Raw genomic sequence first — 6,211 nt, forward strand, 5'->3', positions numbered from 1 at the left:
GCAACGTCTCTCGACCTTTAAAAAAAATGTTTCTTCTTGCTCTGCAAACCAGACCTCCACAGCTTTTATTACCTTTACGTTGGAAGAAAATTTGCGACCTTTTAAACTTTTTTTCAGTTGAGGAAAGAGATGATAGTCGGATGGAGCCAAATCTGGTGAATAAGGGGGGTGTGTTCTAGTAATACAAACCCTAAATCACGAATTTTTTGCATGGCAACATGAGATTTGGGTGTCCTGCCAAACCAAAACACCTTTTGATAGCTTTCTGCTTTCCTTCTCTTCAATTTTTTCCCGTAAAGTGGTCAGTAATGTCGAATAGTAATCTCCGGTTATTGTTCTACCCTCATCCAAAATATCAATCATGATTAGTCCATGGCAATCCCAGAAAAAACTGAAGCAAGAACTTTTCCAGCAGATTTTTGGACACGAAACTTCTTAGGTCTTGGAGAACCAGAGTGTCGCCATTCCATCGATTGTTGCTTTGTTTCTGGATCGTAGAAATGCACCCAAGTCTCATCCATAGTAACAATTCGGTTTAAGAAGTCTACATCGTTTTCAAATCTAGCACAGATCGAACGCGATGCTTCTATCCTTGCACCCTTACCTTTGGTCAATATTCAAACATTTGAGGATCCATTTTGCAGCAATTTTTCTAATGTCCAAATTGACTTGAACTATATGATGAACACGTTCGTATGAAATATTCAGTGCCTCAGATATCCGTCTCAGCCCAATTCGACGGTCTGATAAAATCATGCCATGAACTGCAACGATATTTTCGGGAACTGACACAGAAACTGGCCTTCCCAATCGGTCATCATCTTCAATGGAAAATTTACCTATTTTGAAACTTGCAGTCCTATTTTCCACGGTCGCATACGAAGGACATTGATCACCAAGGGCATTAAGCATATCTTTGTGAATCTGCTTACCTCGTAACCCTTTTAAACACTCCAATGAGACGATCCTGAGAAAAAATCCTCAAACTATCTAAGGTTCCTTTTGCTCTGTGTGTTCGAGCTCTATCTTGTTGAAAATGGCTATTGGAACATTAATCAAATCTCAATTCAGCTATAGACCTCATGATAATTTCTTCTTCATAAGGCTCCGCATTCGCCTTCGAATGATAACACAACAAACTACAATTTTTTGAGCATTAATTTACTGGTTTTTGGCTGCTCCACATCCTCATATGCTTAGAGTTGACATAAGTATACAGGAAGATGAAACCAGGCTTCATCAGGAAAAAAATTGATTCAGTTTGTCAATGAATTGTTTGACAAACTACTGGCAGAAGGCCATTCTACGTATTTAATCAACACATGGATGTCTTTTTACGAAATCCTGTGTAATGTACGTACGGAGACTTCAACCAGTCGATATAAAACCCGAACAGAGGTTCGTAGAGCTTCTGTCATCACATTTTCAGCATTATGGATAAACTCTGGGATTCTCTTCTTTGTCGTACCAATTCCTTTTTCCTGTTTCACCAAAAACAAAGCACAAAACAGTATTTTGGAAGGATTGATGCTCTACTGTACCATTGGGATACTATAGATACTGAAGTTGCTGAAAATTTTTTTCCACTCACCTTCTATTTTCTCTCCATTTACAAAGAAGGATAACCATCTTCATGATTTACTGATAATTTTTGAGTGAATACACAGCTGCGTACTCTATGAATTTAATGAAGAGGAAAATTTTTGTTTGAACGACGAATTTTTTTTTAACGCACGTTATCTGTTATCGTGTTTGCATCATTAGTCATAGACTTCATCAAAAAAGATCTTTCGCATAGAATAATAATGATATTTTCGTAATTCAGCGACAATTCCGGTCAAGTTCATATTCTATGAAGGCCTGAACCATTTTGCCACGCGATCCATATCAACCGGTGAAAACTTGTCAGCCACTTCGGAGAATCGGGACCCCGGAATGACCTTTGAAATCCGCACGACACCTACAAAGAAGGGTCATTCAGGTTTGGCCCGCGAAAAAAAATATTGGACGTTGAATTGAAGAACAAGAGTTATTTTTAATATTTTACCGATGGTATTGTGAATTATTTCTCGGCAACATGGAGAAACTAAGATAAACAACGCGGGTTTTGTAAAGGGGACAGTGGCGGCGCGACAGGACGGCCTCAAGGGTTGAAAATTGTCAAGTTTTTTCACAAATATGGGGGCAAAATGAAATATATAATTAAAGGAGCAACATTGCATGAGTAATTTTGGGCTTAAATTCACCTAATAAGCGAATATGCAGATGCAGATATTATTGGATAACACCCCCAATTATTTTTTGCGCTTCCATAGAAAGTGTGCTCAATTACATTTTTTTCCCATATTTAGGAGGTTGTATCTAAGCTCAAGAGAAAAAATTCGTACGAAAGACCCACACTATTTTTTTTACAAGGAATCACCCATTTAATTCGCTTCAATTCATTTATACCATCTACGAGGATGTATTGATATCTAGTTAGCCTAGACCAGTTCCATGCCATAAAAATATATTGCGTTACCATATCAACGAACTCATTAGAAGTATCAGAGTGAAGTTTGAGGTCAAAAAAGTAAACCAGAGTTACGCAATAAATTGAAAGAAAGAAGATGTCCACCGAAATTGTGAAAATCGAAAAATTGGAGTATCGAGCCATCAAGTACCTGTATTTAAAATGGTTAAGAGGTAAGCAGATTCACGAAGGTATGCTAAATACCCTTGGTGATCAATGTCCTTCGTATGCGACAGTGAAAAATTGGACTACAAGCTTCAAAAGAGGTGAATTTTCCATTGAAGATGATGACCCATTGGGAAGGCCAGTTTCTGTGTCAGACAAAATGGATCCCCAAATATTTGAATGTTGACCAAAAGCGTGCAAGGGTAAAAGCATCACGTTCGATCTGTGCTCGATTTGAAAACGATGTAGACTTCTTAAACCGAATTATTACTATGAATGAGACTTGGGTACAATTCTACGATCCAGAAACAAAGCAACAATCGATGGAATGGCGACACTCTGGTTCTCCAAGACCAAAGAAGTTTCGTGTCCAAAAATCTGCTGAAAAAGTTCTTACTTCAATTTCTTGGGATTGCCATGGAGTAATCATGGTTGATTTTTTGGATTAGGGTAGAACAATAACCGGAGATAACTATTCGACATTACTGATCACTCTACGCGAAAAAATTAAAGAGAAAAGGCGCGGAAAGCTATCCAAAGGTGGTTTGTTTTTGCAGGACCACGTCCTTGCACACAAATCTCATGTTGCCATACAAAAAATTCGTGATTTGGGGTTTGAATTATTAGAACACCCCCCTTATTCACCAGATTTGGCTCCATCGGACTATCATCTCTTTTCTCAACTGAAAAAAAGTTTAAAAGGTCGTAAATTTTCTTCCAACGAAGAGGTAATAAAACAACAACAACAACAAAATACTTTATTTCCATTTGAATGATCACATCATTATAGAAAAGGTCAGTAAAATTACAATAGGCACAGGTGAATGAATCGATTTGAAAAAAAGAAAAAATACAAAAAAGTACATTACAAGAGAATTACAAAAAAATATCCTCAACCTTATAATAACATTTTTCCAGTAGATACTGCTTTAATTTGTTTTTGAAAACTTTTATGTTACAAGAACTTTTTATATCCTCAGTTAGGTTATTGAAAATTTTTAATCCAAGATAGAACGGTGACCGCCTACCGATTCTGTATTTGAAACTGGGTAAAACTAGATCCGAACGGTTTCTTGTGTCATAATTATGATTGTCAGAATTTTTTAAGAGTGAGTTCTTATTAACAAAAACATCCGAAGCCATCTCCAATATCAGTAATGATGGCAGAGTGAGCAATTGAAACTTCATGAAATATGGTTTGCATGATACTCTCTGTGATATTCCCGCAATACACCGTATTATTCTTTTCTGTAGGAGAAAAACATCTTCAGCAAAAGAGGACGCGCCCCAAAACACTACACCATACCTAAGTCTAGAAGAAACCTGAGCATGATACACTAAAAGAAGTTGATCCAATGTCAAGACTTTCTTCAAGTTTCTTAATAAAAAACAGACTGAATTCAGTTTGGTGCAAATATTTTCACAGTGAGATCTCCAGTTAAGATTTTCATCCAAAGTTATCCCTAGGAATTTAACCGTTTCAACCCTCTTCAGTTGGACACCGTGAGCGCTAACATTAACATCAATATTCTTACCATAATTATGGAATACTAAGTAACCAGTCTTCTCAAAATTTATATGCAAAGAGTTTTCACAGAACCAGTTGTACATCTCTTCAAAACATCTTCGCACTACTTCATCGAGATTGATGTTATTTCTCGCTTTAATGATTGCTGATACATCATCTGCGTATAGGAACAAATCAAAAATAAGATGGAATATATCATTAATAAACAAGATGAAAAGCACAGGACCCAAAACTGAACCCTGAGGTACACCCGTCTCCGACTTCAAATAGTCTGAAAAGACTTGGTCAACGCAAACAAACTGTCTCCTGTTTTTGAGGTAATCCTCAATCCAACTCAAAGCCACTCCACGGAAACCGATCTTTTCAAGCTTTTTCAATAGCAAGTTATGATCGACGCAGTCAAATGCCTTACTTAAGTCACAAAAAATTCCTGTAGGGCAATCACCGCTCTCTAAGTGTTCCACGACAAATTTAAAAAAAAAAAGCTGTAGTGGTCTGTAATAAATGTATCCAATTGAGGAGAATATGTTGAGTAATAAAATATTTTGACATTGAAATTTTGTTTGGTTCTATAGTAGGCTAAGAATTTTTCAATATATCCTCGTACCTACATTATAGGCTATTTTTTCTTGATACCCACATAGCTCAATTACCAATATACGAAACTGAAATTCAGAGGTAAGAAGCAAGCGTGCGCCAATGTCTTGGAGATATACCAAGATTACGATGGTATTGGTGAGGTGTAACAATATTATATTACATTTTATGTCTCCTACTCTATTTCCAGCTTTCCGCGGGGTCTTTTGCTTGATCGTATGACAAATAAGACCTGTTTCAAATAAAAAATTTCACTGAACCTATAGACAGGAAAAGGAATGATCATGGATTCCCTATGCCGTTTTCTTCTGTTGAACCTTCCATCTGGCGGACACTACCTGTCCGATGAAGTGGCCATCAATATCGTAGAATTGGCCTGCTAAAAATCGTTCCATGCTACTTTGATACACGTCAATGTTATTTTGTAACTAACATGGTCATTTGGAAAAGATAAAAATTTTTCTTAGGTATATACATATGTATATCCATTTCAGTAGAAAAAAAGGGAATTTTCAATATCCTTTCAATATCACTAGAAAAGTTATACCTTCTTGTCTCTTTCCTGATTATCCTGACAAAAATAGCAATTTTTTCATCATTTAATGAACTTGTAGAGATGAAAATTGCCTGCAAGAATGATTTTCCGCATAGTCATAACAGCATTATCAACAGAAAACTTTTGAGTGGGAAATGATAGAATATAGTAAAACCGTATTATTCGAAGAATATTAATTAAAAATTGAATATTTATGGAAAAACCTGCTTTTGGGCGAACAGTAACCGAGTTATTCGAAGAAATTCATCAACATTATTGCATTCACTCATCGCTTATTACATTTATCTAATTAGAGCGAGAGTAGGTACTATTTTATTATTTTTCAATGAGAATTTTTTTGAAGGATGAATTAGATGAAGATCTGAGATTTTGCTTAATTATATTACTCGCTTCCACTACCATGGAAATAGGGAGAAAATGAATTTATATTCCAATATACCCACTTCCTAGGTTTTCTGTCAAGAAAATTTTCATTCACTGAAATTTTACATAAATAGTAACATCATTTCACTCACCAGCGAAAGTTCAATAAAAAAAGGAAAAACCTTCTTACTCAGCTAATAAATTTGAGAATTTCCCTAATAATTAAAGCACAAAAAGGTGCACTTATTTGATCGAAATCACGAAATTTCAGAAAACATGTAAATTTTTATATCCAAATCAGATGCCATCCAAATCTACAAGTCTTTATGGCGTGCCATAACAAACACCAATCATTACTGCGGGTGTTAATCGGATATTCAATTGTAATAGGCATTTTAAGAACGTAAGTTGGCTATGAATGAGTTAAGGCGAAACTGGTAGGGAAGTCTATGGAGTAAGCGTTCTGTAGGAAGTGGGGATTTAGGAAAGA

The sequence above is a fragment of the Coccinella septempunctata genome, chromosome 7 (assembly GCF_907165205.1).
Source record: "Coccinella septempunctata chromosome 7, icCocSept1.1, whole genome shotgun sequence".
Taxonomy (NCBI): domain Eukaryota; kingdom Metazoa; phylum Arthropoda; class Insecta; order Coleoptera; family Coccinellidae; genus Coccinella; species Coccinella septempunctata.